The following is an 18,718-nucleotide window of genomic DNA, read 5'->3' as shown; positions in this document are numbered from 1 at the left end:
CCATTCATCCTTCGCTGGTGTCCCAGGCCACAAGGATAACGTGTTTCCACAGCATCTGATTCAGGTGAGATCTGTCCCAGTGGGTATTTTGAACGAATTCTGCTTACTGCACTACGTGCGTGCCATCTCTTTTATTTCTATAGGTGCTTCGTACACAAGAGGCACAGCAAAAAAAATATAAAGGTACCCATCAATGATCCAATATTGATTGTACAATCTTACAAAATCTATGTAGTAGAAGGGTAAACTCAGTCAATATACTTTGAATGGATACTTTAGGGAGCCCCTCATATTATGCAGAAGTGGTAAAACTGTACTAGTATCATTCGTTAATAGCTTTGAGTTCTCAATTTCAGGGAAAAAAGGAGGTTCTCTACTGTGTGTTTTTTTATTAATCTGGGCCCTGCACTTAAACCAAGCGTGGTACACTATGACTTCTTGTTGACCCTCAGGTCACCAGCACACTCTGAATATGGCTGGCATTTTATAACGAAAAGCAGGACCAGAAGCCAATTCAAAGTGATTTTATTTTTGGCCTTGGATTTACTACCGTGAATCCGACTTTGAACTGAGTGATCTGCTGCTATACTAGTGTAACATAGGCTGTCAGCATTTAGTACTGTATTTTTTGAACTCACCATTTCTCCCCCAAAAGTAGGGGGGGGGGGGGGGGGGAGTCACTGCGTCTTATTGTCTAAATGCAGGGAATTCCTGACTTGTGAGTGCCTGCCAATATGAACCTCCAACCCGCCGGAATGTCGGGAACTCTTTGTGCTGTGCCCATGCATAGGAGGGCACAAAGGGACAAACAGAGGACACAGGGACACAAGGGGGGCAAAGGAGGACACAGGAAGACACAAAAAGTACGAGGGGGCATGAGGTACAAAGGAGGCATAATCCATGGGTGCACTAGGTTTAGTATATATATTTTCCCATGCTTTTTGTCCTCTAAACCTAGGTGCGTCTTATGGTCAGGAGCGTTTTATAGTCCGAAAAATATGGTAGTTAATAAAGTTGCATAATGTTAAATGGTTAAATAAAAACTAAAAAGGACAGCAAAGGACACTGCCAACCTAAACTAATCTGGTGACTAGTCTACTTGCACCAGTAAACAAAATAAACATAAAAGATACATATATATATAATTTATTGTACATCTATCTTTAACATATTGTGTTCATATAAATGACTTGAATTGACAAGAGAGTGACATGTCATCTGTACACACTCTCCATATGTGAGCTATTTGTCTGCTCTGTGTGTTATTTGTCTGCTTTCAGTGCTTAGTAAACAGCTGTCACTGTGATATATGAAGGAAGCCCGCTTGAGCACTTTCACTGGTTCAATCTAAAATGTAGAGCAATGATCTGGGATAGGTTTATTTTTATCATTGCCGCTAGTGCGTTAATGCAATAAATTGCTGGAGATCAGATGGAGTGGAGAGAGAATTTCCAGATAATGCAACAGTGCTCTCCAGGGTTCATCTTGTGAAGAAGGATTACACAGAGCGGGTATTGTTCTGCTTTATTCTGTATGTCCTTTCACATTACATAGGCTGCAAATCAGAAGGCTCTGCTCTCTGTGGTTTGCTATTTAGTGTTACTGCAGAGAACTCTATACAGAGCATTCTACAGCTTCTGTAGCACTGAGCAATCCAGAGCCAAACTCAGGCTGTTCACCCTATCATTGCCGATGCTTCCCTCCACCATGATCACCACCAGGGCATGCGCTTTACAGAGGTGCTATTCACCTTCTTCACCATCAGTGGCCTATAACAGTGTTCCCAAACCCTGTCCTCAAGGCCAACCAACCGCGCAGGTTTTGTGGGAATCCACAGAGGTAGTTAACCACTTGAGGACCTTAAGCTTAAAGAGACTCCGTAACAAAAATTGCATCCTGTTTTTTATCATCCTGCAAGTTCCAAAAGCTATTCTAATGTGTTCTGGCTTACTGCAGCACGTTCTACTATCACCATCTCTGTAATAAATCAACTTATCTCTCTCTTGTCAGACTTGTCAGCCTGTGTCTGGAAGGCTGCCAAGTTCTTCAGTGTTGTGGTTCTGTGATGCATCTCCCCCCTCCAGGCCCCTCTCTGCACACTGCCTGTGTATTATTTAGATTAGGGTAGCTTCTCTCTTCTCTCTTATCTTTTACAAGCTGGATAAATCCTCCTCTGAGCTGGCTGGGCTTTCACATACTGAGGAATTACATACAGGCAGAGCTGTCTGCACTTTGCAGGAAGAAACAGCCTGACACTTCAGTGGAAGATAGCTGCAGGGGGAAAGAAACACACAAATGATCTCTTGAGATTCAAAAGGAAGGGTGTATACAGCCTGCTTGTGTATGAATGTATTTTCTATGTGTGGACATACTGTACATCAACCTACTTCCTGTTTTGGTGGCCATTTTGTTTGTTTATAAACAAGCTTTTTAAAACGGTTTTTAACCACTTTTAATGCGGCGAGGAGCGGCGAAATTGAGACAGAGGGTAATAGGAGATGTCCCCTAACGCACTGGTATGTTTACTTTTGTGCGATTTTAACAATACAGATACTCTTTTAAACCCCCTAGTGACCAGGCCAATTTTTACAAAATAGGCCACTGCAGCTTTAAGGCCTTGCTGCAGGGCTGCACAACTCAGCACACAAGTGATTTCCCCCTCCTTTTCTCCCCACTAACAGAGCTCTCGGTTTGTGGGCTGTGATCTTTCCCAGTATGTTCGGTTATTTTTTCATAAATATTTATTTTTTCAATAAATGTTGTAATTTTTTTTTGTAAAACACCCTTCCTCCCTCCCTTACAGTGATTGGTTGTTACAGGCTTTAGCCTATGACAGCGGATTGCTCCGGTCTCCCCCAGGGGGACAGCTTTGTGACACGGCTGTCCCCAGTACAGCGCTGCCTTAGATCGCAGCACTGTACACTGTTATTAGATGGCGGTTTCGACGGCTAACTTTCTCCTAGCGGCGATCGCCACTGGGAGACTGATGACGGAGCGGAGCTCCATCATTCCCCCAGGACTGCATGCATAAGCGTTAGGAAGTCATGGGGCTGCCGCCACGTATACGCCAATTGCCGTGGAGCGGTCGTCTAATGGTTAATCAGCTCTGCTGTGACACTAATTACCTCACCTGTGAATGTTTGTGGTTTTCTACAAAACATGTACCCGCTGGTGGGCTTTAAGAACAGGGTTGGGGAACTCTGGCCTATAAGTCATACATCGCTTATATTTACCACTGGATTTCTATGTAGAAGCCTCTCAGCATATCACACATACTTTCCTTGTCTGTGAACCTAAGAGGTGCTATTCTAATAAGAATGAGGCCAAATAAATAGACTTTTAAACGTTCAGCTCAAATAGTGATGTGCAGCATGCAGGAGCCCACAACAGCCAATCAGCACTGCTACACTAAGTTTACAGTATATGCCTTATTGCGGACATAATACTGTACTTATATTCCTACCCCTGATTTTGAACTGGCCCTTTGGGTGTTATTGAAGTTTGTGTGCATGGATATTCAAGTACCCTGATGAAGCCCCCTCTTTGGGGCATAACACATTGGGTGGTTTGAAGTGTGTGGGTTAATTAGGTAGAGGAGAAGGTGCCATTTATTTGTGTTTTTGATGTATTATGCAAAGTAACATAGCAGTCTATATACACTGCACTAGAGACTGTTGAATTTGACTAGGAGGAAGTATACCTTTATCCTAATCTAACAACTGCACTGTATGCATTTTAATATGTTTTTATCCTGTGACATTTTAGACATCCTCGTAAAGATACTGTAAAGAGTGTTTTGTGCAGAAGGTGCACTGGCTGTATGTACTGTATAGCTAGTTGGAAGTGAAACCTCATCAGTAGTTTTACTAAGGGGTTCCATGATCTATAGCTGTGCCCCTGGCAAAGGTAGCAACATATTAAATTAGGCACAGTAGGTCACATCACAGCTCACATTACTGCTTGTAGATGGTGGGGACCTTTAAAGGAACATAAAAGTGAAATGTTGAAAAAATGTCAAATACATGTGTACACATACATATAAGATGTACATTTGACCCAGGATACAATTAACTATTAATGTCTCTTTTCCTATGCTGCTATTACTGTAGGTAGTAAACATCTGACATATCTGACAGGGTTTGGAATAGTCTATCTCTTCATGGGGGATAGGTGTGTCAAAGTTTGCTGCCACTCAGTTGATTCATATAGAGGTCAAACATGAATAATAATTGCATCTGTTCTATACTGCTAATTAGTGGTTGAGCAAGATGGGAGTTTTATAGGGAAGTCTGTAATCAAAACAGAGTACTGCTGCTACAGTTGCAAGTAATAATAATTTACGGTTTTTGTGTGGAAATGGTTAAATTATATGCAAATTTAAATGGAATAACAAAAAATTATAAAAGGCCTTGTTCAGTATCACCCTACAGTATGTATTTGTCAAATTTAATAATGAAATACTGAAAGTGGAATATCCCTCTAACATTCCTTTCATAGTGTCCTGAGTTGAGCACGTGTTGCGCTGCTGCCGGCCCGCCGCATGTATTGGTTGTCGGGTAGTGCCGGTAATAAAAAAAATTGGTAATTTACATTACCAATATTTTACTATGCAGTTACCTGTCACCCATTCTCACTTGAACCCTCTGCTCCTAGTAACTAAAACTACCCCCCCCCCCCCCTTCAAATGCATAAAACTAACCTCCTCACCAAATGCCTAGCGCTCCCCCCCCCCCCCCCCCCCTTCAAGTGCATAAATCTAATGTCCCCACCTAATGCCCAACATTTACCCCACCCCCTCACGATCTTAAAACTAATCCCCCACTCTTAATTCCTAGCATGAATCCGGTGCCATGGTTTCCTATGTAGTAGCGGATTGGGTACTATCCACATCGTGCACGCGACTCACTGCTTGGGCACCCGATTACCGATAATTTACACATGCATCTATTAGACTTTAGATGATCCCGGAACCCAAATGACCTGATCCGTCCCGAGTTTAACCACTAGAAGCCTATAAGCCCTAGTGAATACAGCCATTATTTCAGCAATACTCCAACTGAAAGTCCACATTACAAGCAAAGCGAATGCTGGATGCTGAAGGCATAAGTGCAAAACAACATAAAAGCTTTATGCAATTAAGCAAAGCTGGACTAGCCTAGCAGAAAAGCAAGGCCATGGCAGCCTAGACTCATCAGCAACTGCCAATGCTAAGTGAATAAATGGAGCGCAGAGAAATGTGCACAGGGACAGTCTGTAAGGATAAATGATTGCATGTGAGGGAGGGACATTGTATGGAGTCTTACAAGAGGCAGGAAGGGAATTGAACACATTATTACTTCCCTCTTAAAATTGAGTAATATAAATAAGGAAGATCCTTTCTAAAATTTGTATTGCTATATATATACAATTTCTAATTGTTTTATTCAGTGATTTTTATAGTATTGTGATAAAGGAGCAGCTTTCTAACTCCTCCTTCTCATTTACATATTCCACCTAGTGGAAGTTACATCATTAGCACCACCTTTATGACCTCACACTATTTTGCATATTACTGCCCATGTAATGTGGATTGGCCAATCCCAAAGAACCAATGTTTAGCATTTCCTATAAAAAGAGATGCCGCCATATTGTTTTATATTAGCCTGATGAAACAGAGAATGTTTTCTCTGAGAAATGCGTTGTTTTTACTAATAAATAAGCCCCTATTTATACCTTACTACCTCACCACTCTCTATTTTATTTGCGGCAAGTCACAGCGGTTATATCTGCAAGCCGCACAATACTTGGGCATTTATGATCTCGCCCTGTCCTGGCTTTCATCCTACCTCTCCAACCGCTCCTTCACGACCGCCTTCAAGCCTTCGAGTCCTCGTCCACCCCCAACCACCTCTCGGTGGGAGTCCCCCAAGGTTCGGTCCTTGGCCCCCTATTGTTCACCCTATAAACATCCTACATTGGCAAGCTTATCTCCTCCTTGGGTTTGAACTATCATCTGTATGCCGATGACACACAGATCTACCTCCACACCCCTGACATACCCACCACTACCATGGACAAGGTCTCCTCCTGCCTATCAGCCATCTCCTCCTGGATGTCCGCTAGATTCCTGAAACTAGACAAAACGGAATTTATGATCTTCCCACCCTGGCCATCCACGAACCTCCCAGATGTACATGTCACTGTTAACCACACTACCATTCGCCCTACCTCTCAAGCCCGCTGTCTGGGTCTCACCCTGGACTCCGCACTCTCCTTCACTTCCCACATCCAAAACCTCACAAATTCCTGCAACTTCCACCTTCGTAACATCTGTAAGATTTGCCCTGATCTCTGCCACCACCAAACTCCTCATCCATGCCCTCATAATTTCCCGCCTTGACTACTGCAATGCCCTGCTGTCTGGTCTCCCTATGACCCGAACAGCCCCACTGCAGTCCATCATGAATGCAGCAGCCAGAATTATCCACTGCCCCCATCGCTCCACCACGGCAGATCCCCTCGTAGAATCCCTGCACTGGCTTCCTATTCAGTCCAGAATCAGATTCAAGATACTGTGTCTGACCTACAAATCTATCCACAAATCCTGTCCAACCTACATTTCCGATCTTACTCAGAGGTAAACACCTAGCCGCTCACTCCGCTCTTCCAATGAACTTCGCCTAACCGCCCCCCGCATCACCCAGTCCCATGCACGCCTCCAGGACTTCTCAAGAGCTGCTCCAACACTATGGAACTCCCTACCTCCACCCATTAGGGCAGCCCCCTCCTTCAACATCTTCAAGAAAGCCCTCAAAACTCACCTTTTCACTCTGGCCTTCTACCCCTCACAAGTGCTCTAAACCCACAGCTGAACTCTGGTCCCCTACCGTTCGTGTCCTTACCTCTCCCTCTAGATTGTAAGCCTTTGGGCAGGGTCCTCCTCCTTTTGTGTCCTACCTGATCATGCACCTCCATTACTGTGAACCCATGCTATGCATCTGAGTGAACCTAACTTGCCTAATCTCCATGCTCCATCCAGAGACTGACTAAGCATTACCTGGTACTCATACTGTGCTGTGTGATCTGGTTTTCTTGTATTCCTGTAATGTCATATTGCTGTATGTCACCCCTAAATATTGTCTGTAACCTAAATTAATATTCAGTGCTGCGTGATATGTTGGCGCTTTATAAATACAATAAATAAATAAATACTACTCAGTACGCTACTGACATCGCATAGACGCCGCTCACTCCCGTTTGGTCTCGCAAGGTGAGTGTGCGCCAGGATTTAATGTTTGGCCTGCCTACAGCCTCCCTGGAAGTGTCCAAACTGAGAACAAGACTCCCTGGTGGCCCTCCGGATTCCCTGCCTGGAGCTGGATCATGAGCCTGGTCCCTGGCCCCTAAAGGGGCAAACGCTATCAGAGGCTGTGTCCTACGAGCAGCCATTTCTGAACAGGTGAGACCTGTCTTTGGCAGGGTGGATGCTCCTATTTATTTGTCACTCAGAGCGCTCTCTGTTTTGCATGTTTTTACTTTCTCCAGTGGATACTGAGAGCTACCTAAGGAGGATTGCCAGATCGCACAGACAGGGAACTGTCTACATTCCAGATTTGCATTGCATTTCTCCTAAAAGTCCTAGAAACCCGTTCCCAACATAAGTCTTTATTAGGGAAATATACTATCCCCACTCCATACCAAAGGAGTTACCCACTAATGCAACTCCCCTCGTGTATAAATTACTATTCCCCCTCCATGTCTTAGCAATCCAATACACTCAATACCAAATAATTCCTGAACATTAAAAATGATCCCTTCACTTCCCAGTGATTGTCACTGCGGGGCCTGCATTATACTGAAATCACACCTGTAAGCACCAGTTCATACAGGGGCTTGAGGAAATCGCGTTTAGCCACTGAAAACAAGCAGAGAAGTGTTTGGCATCAGTTCCTATCATTAAATGTGTTGTGTTTTGGCTCCCACAGGGCTTAGCTGATCCTGATAAAATGTGATGACTTGAGATGATGGGATCAAGTGCAGCGTTGGCACGAATAACAGGAATAGTTGGTAACAATTTTTCGTTTGAGCGCCGATTAATGCAAATTCAATACCTGTGTTAACTGACCCTTCATTTATGAGACATTGCCAATCCCAGTCAGTATGTCAGGTGAGGGTTGTTATTAAATCCATTGCAGGTTTTCTGAATCACTTGTGGCATCCTCAGTGGTAGGGGAGTCTCCCTTTGGTGACCCCCATAGCCAGAAGGTCCATTTGTCAGGGTTCATATAGAGTGACCCTCATTATCCCTTACCACATAACAAGTGTGGCCACAACACCTGCTCTGGAGGGGGTACTTCTGTATTAGATGGAGAGCGAACAAGTATTTTGGATTCCCCACAGGTATAACCCCCTGAGATTGCAGGTGCTGCTACCCCTACAGTTTCACACTCCTGCCCAGTGGAGATGACTTAGTAAATCAGGCCCCATGTGTGATGCTGTGTAGTGCCCAACCATGCACTGCATATACTGAGGACGGTCACTAAACAACCATTTCCTGGCAATGAAAAAAATGCAGAGATGTGTTTTTTTTGCTGCAGAATTGATTTCACACAAAATGCTGCCTCACCCATAGTATTCATAGATCTGTCACAGGGTCTTGACTCAGCATTAGAAATAATTGTGCATAGTATAGCGTGTACTTGGAATGAACATTACACAGAGGAATATGCCAAGCGCACAGGTATTTAATTCCATTTGCAAAACATTTACAATTTAAAACATGAGAGGAAATGCCATGTGTGCATAAAGCCCTCGCCAGGTTTCTAGAAAGTGTGCGGTGTGTGGGGAGACGAGCCAGCTTTCCCTCATTGTGTGATGTCTAATCACATTAGCTGGGCATAACTCGCTGTCACATGGCTGGCGATTTCCATAGCTTAAGCTTCACAGGGGAAGTGCTGAGAAGATGAGATAACTTCAAAACGTACCTAAGTCATTAAAACAAGATGGGATTTAGCTATAAATCTATATTTTACTGCCTGGTCACATACAGCAAAAGGCCAAGCCAACTTACTAATCAGCTATTGTTGAGAACCAAAACAATACACCTATTGTCGGCGGTACTAGAATTCTTCACAAAGAACAATAGGCATTGTGGAATTTCTTCACAGTCTTGTGCGTTACTTGCAGGATATGGCTATATGCAGGGTAGTTACTGGGCTAGATACGGTAGCCCTCAGGGCACGTTTGCAAAAATTCTCCCATAAAACTTTAGCACACTGTTGCCATGCAGTAGCCAGAAGTGACCCCCAGTATAGGTAGCCAGAGGTACTTCCCGGTAATATGTAGCCAGTTGAGACTCCAAGTATAGGTAACCAGAGGCGAAGACGAACAAATACGCGCTGGCAAATTTGGGCGCATCATGTGGATTACAGCTACAGCAGAGCTGAGAAGCTAATTTGGGCGCCGGCGAAAGACAGAGCCCAAATGACTTAAAACGGTGTAATTTGTCCGCCAGCAATAGATGGCAGCCAAATTACGTCTTTCCTAGGTGTCCATAGCGGCCTGGAGGGGGAATAGTAATTAACTTCCCAGGACTTTTGCAGCAGCAGATTGAGCTGTTTATCGGCTTCATCCTGTGCCTAAATTTGCCGGCGCCGTTTTTAAATGTATGCACCAGAGGTGCCCCCCAGTATTAGTTAGCCCCTGAGATAGCTAAGCAGAGGTAGCCCGCCAGTACAGGCAGACAGAAACAGCCCTCCAGTAGTTGCTAGCCTGAGGGGCCCTGGCTATGTGATGTGTATATAAAGTATGTATCGTATCTTATTCCTATAAAACACATTCAATTGCTTTCACTTTGTCAAGGGCAGCATTTACTGCGGGTAATTCCAGAGCCAGTTTTTCAGTACAGCTGCAGTGTTAGCGGGGCAGTAAGAATCCCCCCCCACACACACACCAATACAGGACTGCCTGCCCAATTCTTTATGTATATACATGTATGTATGCTAGGTGTGCAACAAGTGTAGTTAGTGGTATAGGCAGGGATTTTCCTCAGGGATAGTTAGTTAGGCTGTGCTAGGTGTCTTTAAGATTTCTTTCTGGCAGCTTGTCAGAGCAAGTTAATAGACTGGTGGAATTAAAGTTTACCTACCTGTCATTGGACTTAAGACTTGATTGGAAGGGAGAGAGGCAATCTGAAGAGAGAGAGGAGTCTTAATGGCTGGGTCATGACCACATACCTGCAGCACTGAAATACCTGTTGCACCCTGTTCCCCTCCCTTATTTTTTTCATACCTTCATGTCACAGGCACCTTTTTGTGGGTAGTGCCATCTACTCCGTGGCTGGGCAATCAGTTAGCTGTTACGCTACGCTTTGGGCCACTAGCCTGAGCATAGTCAGTTGATGTTGTTTATTATTAGTAATATTATTATTTATGTTGATTGGTTTTATGATGCTGGTTGTATTAATGAAGCTGTTTGTTAATTAATACCCATTTATCCCTAATAATTTACCTGGTAATGTATACAATCCCCTCTGCTTGCTCTCACACTGAACCCACCCTCTGCCTAAACCTAACTGCTCCAGCCCTGCTGCCTCCCAGGACTCCCCCCACCAGTATAACACTAACCCCCCTGCCTCCACCTACTCCCTGGCGGCAATAGTACAAGGCGCGATTTACGGCAGGGAGATTCAATTATGGTGCCCGATAAATAGTGGGAACTAGATGCCCGCTATTTATCGGGCACCGCCGCGCCATAATGTAACCTTCTTGCTGCTAATTATGGCTTGTACTATTGCCGTCTATGGAGGCACCATTTCTATAGGCGTTTGTCCTGCGCCGTTTTTATCTGCTCAGAAACCGAATCCTTGTTTCATCTAACAACTGAAAATATGTTGTTAATGCATGTGTGTACTTCTAACTTGAAATTCACATTTATTACCTAGGGCAGTCAAGCAAATCTGTAATTTACAACTATTAAACATTTGGAAATCTTTACTCACTAGTTTGCAGACTTTCTCCTCCCAATAAGTCTGAGGGTAATAAGTCTGAGGCAGCCATCATTGTACTGTTAGTCATACCTCCCAACTTTTTGAGATGAGAAAGAGGGACACTTAAGACAAACCCCTGCCACACCCCTGATCACGCATACCATAATGATTTCATAAGAAAAATATGTTGTTTTATAATTCAAACTACACTGGTCCTTTCTATCCTGGTTAATTTTCCTTCTTATTAACATTTTAAAATTCGTAATATATATATTTAAAGGATGGGAATAAAGTCAATCAAACACATTTTTTAGTAGAGAAATATACATATTTACATAGAAAGAGGGACAAAGGCCTCAATTCACTAAGATCGTGCTGGAGATAATAGGGCAAGAGAAAACGTACCACCACACAGTGAGAGTTATCTTATCTCTTCATGCGCGCGCATCTCCTGCTTGGTGGGCGGAGCAGAGCTTTGCTTTCAGTCTCCGAGCGCTCGGGAGACTGTTAGACAACGAAACAGTCTAATCACTGGTACAGCGCTGCGATCTGCAGCAGCGCTATACTGGGGGCAGCCGTGTGACACGGCTGTCCCCTCCAGAGGCACAGAGGTGATCGGCTGTCATAGGCTGAAGCCTATGACAGCTGATCACGGGGATTGGCTGGCGGGGGGGGGGGGAGGGGGGAATACATTAGTTTTAAAAAACACATTTTTATTAAAAAAAAAGACAAATAAACAAAAACAAACAAACAAACATCTGGGGAGCAATCAGACCCCACCAACAGGAAGCTCTGTTGGTGGGGAGAAAAGGGGGGGGGATCACTAGTGTGCCGTGTCGTGTGGCCCTGCAGCTTGGTCTTAAAGGTGCAGTGGCCAATTTCTCAAAAAATGGCCTGGTCTTAAGGAGTATTCAATACTGCAGTCCTCAAGAGGTTAACAGCCTGTCTTTAACTTAAGAATTCTGGAGTTATTTTAAAGACAGTAGAGTTAACTTCAGGTTTCTCCCCTGATGACGCAAGACTGCGAAACCGGTCGGGAAGGTAATAGGTGGCACCATTGTCTATTGATCTACGATTGACCATTACATGCGCGCTAATCTTCTGGGGTTCCCAGTTTATGGGCCCCGTATGTGAGTTATAGTTTTTATATCTACTGCCTTTTAAAGAAATTTTATCTAAATAAACGGGTTACGCTTAGATATTGCCGTTTTTGTTTTCCTATATAAATTCCTGAAACTTTACCTCCATACGGATGTCCACTGGATCTTCACGACGTTTGATGTTCCCTGGACGTTATCTGTGACCTGAGCCATTTTACAACCTTATAATGTGGGTTGTTGGGAGCTGGTAAGCCTTTTCTTGTTTTGATGTTTGGCGGATACCTACCTCTGAGCATTTGATATATTGTGGTGAAGAATTTATCATTCCCTACATACAATGACTTTCTAAACCTGCGCTGACCTTTGATGTCTGCCTGACTCCTGAACTTTTAGACATTGTTCTTCTCAGCGGCGGTTCCATTGTTCCTTCGCGCCGATATATTTGCTATTAAATATAAACTTTAGGTTTGCCTGAGGTAAAATGTTTCCTGAATACTACGTGCCTCATCACCATGGTGATAACTATAGAAACATTATTAAAGACAGGAGATCAGCTTAGTGAATTGAGGCCAAAGTCCTCAATTCACTGGCAGGACTAATCCATTCACTGGCAGCAAATGTTAGTTACCGTATTTACTATTGACAAACAGAAAGATTTAACCTCCTATGTTTACATATTAGCATAGAGTCGGCATACAGCTCAGCACAGTTTAGACAGAACTGACAGCTCAAATTACACTTGTGATTATTTTTAGATAAGGGAGAATTAGACAGGCAGTTCTTTTTAAATAGACACAGGGTGGATTTCTCTGTGTTTACTTGTCTCTTGTGTAAGAGTTTAGGTCCCTGATTCACTGTTTAATGCATAAAGTAGTAGAAATTATGAAGAAAAAAAGGTGATTTAACTCAAAATAATAATGTTTTTATTTAATATTGATGTGTGCCCTACTGACTTATATAAGGTATCCGTTGTAATCATAGGTCCTCACTATTTGATCTTGCGTTCTTATTGAAAATGAAAGAAACTTGCCATATCAGTGACCTGAAAATTCAAATGAGCATTAATTACTACAGCAGACAGATAAGCCTGCAGAACTAAACAGGGAGTATTCAGAGGCATGCAGTGTCTCTTCTATTCCCAAATAATTAATTTTCAGTAATACTATTACATGGGACTGCCTCGGGTAATGAATTCTAATGGAGAGGGAGCTATGTGACTGCAATCAGTGGCACACTTCAAACGCTCGCTAGAATGTATACAGACGTATATTCTCTGGTAAATGTAGTAGCAATGTTGGAGCTCGTCCACAGCTAAAATGGGGCTGTGTTCCCCATGGCAATCGCTCAGGTTTAATCCTTAATCTTAAATTTGCATGGCTAAGATGAAACAATTATTACTGATTGGTTACTTTTCTTCCAGTTTTCAAAATTTAGGTCATGCTGGTGAAAACAGAATAAAAAATGGCAAGAACATAAAGTGTGCCGCTGCATGGGCTAAACTGGGGCGGCTTTGGGATAAAAATGCTGCATCTGTAAATAAATATTGCAAATCTAAGAACCCTAAGAAGAAACACAACTCAACCACCTGGTTGGTTTTTGGCAATGAATATTTCATGGCAGTATTTAGCTGGATAAAAAACTGATGCACTCTGAGTTTGTATAGCTGAATAACCGCTTTACAGATGGTGTTTGACCTCTTTACACCTTGTCACTCATATTGGGTTTCTAAAAGGCAAAAGAAATGAGCAAAAATGTCAGTTAAAATGCAAATTTTAATGTGACTGATCCCAGGATTTTCAGGCTCTGGAATGGAATTTAACAGTAGGCAAGTCCAATTCAGGAACTGGCAATCAATTAACCAACAGCTGGTTAATCAGCTGCCTATGAATTGCTCATCAATTCCCATATTAGATTTGCCTGGTGGAAAGTTCCAGGCGAGCCCTGCAAATTTTTGACCCCGTTAACCCCGAATGTGCATACTATTTGAATTTTATTTCTCATCAGTGAGGTGCACAGATTTCTGAAAGCTAACTTATCACTGGGTGAAGGATACTGAAAGGATTTGATGAAAACATTGAAAATCGGAGGTTCCACATTTGGAAGCAGCATAGATGCTGGACTGGTCCTGTAGTCAGTGAGTAATAAGTTGATGTTAGTAAATGCTTGTAGTTGATGGAGATTTGGCAAGGCAATGGGAGAGCAGACCAAGCTTTGTGTTACAGCAGTTGGGTCTGCTGTTTTCTCATGTATCCTTATAAAAGCAAAATAAGTCATGCATGTATCTGCATTATTTATTAAGGGATGAGTTTAAATGATATCTGAGCAAAGAGGAAAATGGAGGCAGCCATGTTTATATTCTTGCTGGATGTCATGGTGATCTTTTTGCTTCTGCAGGGTCCTCCCATACAACAGCCACACAGCCAGTGGATTGAGTGAGGGGCCAGAACACATGATCTGCAAATGTATTCCAGGTTAGCGATTTTAAAGAAAATGAAAGGCTAAATGATAATGGAGGTGGCACCAAGTGAGGGCTTGCTGGTGCTATGGCCCCTCCATGAAGTACTAAGCATCAGCAGGACAGCTTCATGAATCCTCCTGTCCCAGTTTTACTGTGCTGGGTTTAATTCATTAATATATTGTTAGATCTATTTGACTAATCAGATGGGACAGCTACCCTACCAGTGCATTGAGTACCAGCAAGCGCCTTCTATGATGCTCTAGCAATGTGATTTGCTAAAATATAAAACTGTTATTATGTTATTATGTTATTGTCACTTTAAAACAGAAGGTATTTGCAATAATTCAGCTTTAAAGGACCACCCGTTCAGAACAAAAATGTCAAATTCAGGTAAATTTATCTGCAGCACGTGGTCCAGGGAAACCGAGCCTCAAGTGTTTAGGGACTAGCATGGTATGTGTTGTGTATTTTATTGCATTTTTATTACCTGTATTGTTGTATCTATTGTCTATTACCTGTATTGTGCTGCCGGTCACCCCTGTTATCATTGTCTGTAATCTTATGTATTGTACAGCGCTGCGTAATATGTTGGCGCTATATAAATCCAATAAATAATAATAATAATATTATCTTTTAAAGTAAATCTGAGTTAGGAAAGCCCCTATAACAATAAACATGGTATTTGCCTGACTGTTTTACCCATGGTCAACTTGCCTTTCTTATTTATTGACCCACATTGAGTATGGAGATGGTGTAAGCTAACCAGCGCTAGTTTAGTTTAGGGGGAAAACTCGTAGGGAACAGTTCTCCAATCACCCTCAACAGCACAAAGTGTTGTGACTGGCTGAATTGTGTGGGAGTAGTTTATTACAACATATCGGAAACCTACAGGATTCGAGACGGTGCCATCCACCCAATCTCATTAGCTGGATTTCCCTATGAGGTTTAGTTCCCCCAAATGAAGCTAGTGCCAGCTAACCCAAGTCTGACTCCACTGGCTGCATATGTGTTCCAAGTGGGAATCAGAAAATACCGAAGACAGCAGATGATCATTATGACAGCCAAACAGCATGAAAAACAGACAAACATTGCATCTTCTATATTCCCACACTTCAGGTCCCCTTTAAGCCACACCCTGATTGTCATGCAAAACCTAAAAGGTTGTCCAAACATCATGGCTAGCTGCTATGATTTTATTTTTTCAAATTATACTGAGTTGTACTTAATAAGTCTATTTCCAGATTTATGTAAAACACACACACACATGGTTATAAATCACCTAGTAAGGCTGTTACTTGAAGAGCATCACCATCTTCATGAATGTTCAGGGTAAGCTATTTACACACCATGACAAAGCAGTCTCCATGCTGCTGTATGAAGGAAAATAAACGCACAACCATCTATCGCTGCTGCTCAAATTCTCTAGGGACATTAGCCTTCCATTATACTGTTTCAATTACCATGGCAACAATTAGATATCTTCCTGGAGCAATGTGTTTGTATTCAGCTTCAAACGTAATCCGGGCCTTGAGGTTTACATCTGTCGAATGACAGCAGCCTGATTCTACCAGCATGCTTTCACTAACCAAGCTGATGGAGTTAAAAACTTACTAGTGTGCTGTCTTAATGGAAAGTAATAGTCAGCACTAGAGCTGAACATATAAAAGTACCTATATAGATAAAATATCAGGTGTTGAAATACTTAAATATTGCCAATGACGATATAAACTGTATAAAAGTGCTTAAAAACACAAATGCTATTAAAATATAAGAGCAATGCCAAATAGCGATCGCTCCAGGAATCACGTTTGAAATTGTGGGACTTCCATGAATCAGGAATTGCAAACATTTCCTGATCTCCCTGAGAGTGCCCCCGCCCCCCAGTAGTCCCCAGGCTTAAGGGTTTGGTTATAATAGAAAGGCACCACCCACACAGTTTTTTTCCTTAAAGGACAACTGTAGCAAGAGGTAAATGTACTGTAGGCTGCCATATTTATGTCCTTTTAAGCAATACCAGTTGCCTGGCAGCTCTGCTGACCCTCTGCCTCTAATACTGTTAGTATAGACCCTGAACAAGCATGCATCAGATTGGTGTTTCTGGCATTATTGTCAAATCTTACATGATTAGCTGCATGCTTGTTTCTGGTGTGATTCAGGCACCACTGCAGCCAAATAGGTCAGCAGGGCTGCCAGGCAACTGGTATTGTTTAACAAGAAATAAATATGGCAGCCTCCATATCACTCTCACTACAATTGTCCTTTAAAGCACAGTTCCCCAACCCTGTCCTCAAGGCCCACCAACAGTGCATGTTTTGCAGAAAACCACAAACATGCACAGGTGAGGTAATTAGTGTCTCTGCTGAGCTGATTAACTACCTCTGTGGATTTCCACAAAACATGCACTGTTGGTGGGCCTTGAGGACAGGGTTGGGGAACACTGCTTTTAAAGGACTACTATTGTGAATTTAATGAAATTTAAATAAAGTCCTAATTAAAATCAGGAGCATTTCATTGTATGTTTTTTTTTCATTAAGAGTACTGATTTATTTAAAATTCCATGAATTCTGATGTATGCATTGAGGAATAGTCCATAAGAAGGAATAGGGGGTGAACAGCAGCTGCAGGAGGAATAGAATTGTTGGATTCTATAAACCGATACGTCAGTGAATTCTTCAGTAGCAAAAGTGGAGTGCTAAACATCATATTTCTCTGTATTCCTGTCTGCTGTAATCTATGTTAAGACCTTTTGCTCAGCTACCAGAAGACAGTTAAACAATTAGCTGATAAAAACAAAACAAAACCAGTGTAAACTTCTTTAGTAAATGGAGTTGAATTAAAAAGTTAGGCTCTGTTCCCACTTAACCCTCCTGGCGGTTTGGCAAAATCCGCCAGGGGGCAGCAAATACGTTTTTTTTTTTTCATGTAGCGAGACGAGGTCTCGCTACATGATAGCCGCTGCTCAGCGGCATCCCCCCAGCCCCCCCCTCCGCCGGCGATCGGAGATCAGGAGATCCCGTTCAAAGAACGGGATCTCCTGGAGGGCTTCCCCCGTCGCCATGGCGACGGGGCGGGATGACGTCACCGACGTCATCGACGTCGTGACGTCAAAGGGGACTCCGATACACCCCACGGCGCTGCCTGGCACTGATTGGCCAGGCAGCGCACGGGGTCTGGGGGGGGCGGCTGCGGCGACGCGTATAGCGGCGGATCGGCGGCGATCGGGCACTGCACGCAGCTAGCAAAGTGCTAGCTGCGTGCAGCAAAAAAAAAATTATGCAAATCGGCCCAGCGGGGCCTGAGCGGTGCCTCCCGGCGGCATACCCTGTGCTTAGCACGGGCTTACCGCCAGGGAGGTTAAAGGAAGGGACGGACATTTTTTGTCCGTTCTCTGCTCCACAGTGAACGGCTCCTATTTTAAAAATCTCTCTTTGATCAAAACTGATTAGAGAGAGATTTGGCAGCTGCCCATACACCACAGGCTGATTCGTCGACTCGCTGCTGTTCCCCTAATGTATAAATATGTATGTGTATGCGCATTCATACATTACCTGTCCTGTGTCCGTATTTGGTGCCTGTCCATCTTTAAATCTGCCACTCTCCCTATACTCGTTGGCCAGCGTGGCATGTGACGTCACACACGCACCGGCATGCTATGCAACGGTAGTGCGTATGTGAAGTGTAACGGACAGTGGTGCATTCGGAAGAGGACAGGCACTGTGACACAGGACAGGCAATGTATACTTGCACATACACCTACATTACGCGAACAGCGCCGGAGTTTCGTCGCTCCTCCCGATATTGATCGCCATTACTGTCGCTCACCCGACCAACCACGATGACCCAACATCTTGCAGCATGTCAGACTGATTAATGTGACCAATTTTGGCCCTAAATTGGTCACATTGTCGATTGGGCATGCACTTGGCAGCACCGATTTCCATCCAATTTGATTATAATAATCGGAATCGGATGGTCCATCGGCCGCCAAGTCGCCTGATGTATGGCCACTTTTAATCTGTCTCCTGTTTACTTACGCTAAACATAGTCTTTTCGTCACCCTCACAGAAGTGAGTGGTGAGCCGATAAGAGACTGGAATTTAGCTCTCTGACTAATGCTAAGAACACACAATGCAACTTCTGGTCCAATCGGCAAGAATCGGACGATTATTTCCGACCTGTCCGATCTGTTTCTGA

At 43.3% G+C, this 18,718-nt stretch overlaps 1 protein-coding gene across 5 annotated transcripts in view; it reads right to left on the bottom strand.

Annotated features, from left to right (window-relative positions):
* JAKMIP2 (janus kinase and microtubule interacting protein 2) overlaps positions 1-18,718 on the bottom strand; it is a 241,904-nt gene that overhangs the window by 191,713 nt on the left and 31,473 nt on the right. Inside the window, exon 2 of one of the 5 annotated variants that reach the window (XM_068277184.1) lies at positions 10,127-10,169. The exons of the other annotated variants lie outside the window; for them this stretch is intronic. The gene's annotated coding sequence lies outside the window, so the exon portion shown is untranslated. The remainder of the gene's footprint in view (positions 1-10,126; positions 10,170-18,718) is intronic. 5 annotated transcript variants of the gene reach the window in all.

The sequence above is a fragment of the Hyperolius riggenbachi genome, chromosome 3 (assembly GCF_040937935.1).
Source record: "Hyperolius riggenbachi isolate aHypRig1 chromosome 3, aHypRig1.pri, whole genome shotgun sequence".
In the NCBI taxonomy this organism is placed as follows: domain Eukaryota; kingdom Metazoa; phylum Chordata; class Amphibia; order Anura; family Hyperoliidae; genus Hyperolius; species Hyperolius riggenbachi.
Note: the sequence above shows the minus strand (reverse complement) of the source record. Positions and strands in the feature narration are given on the sequence as shown.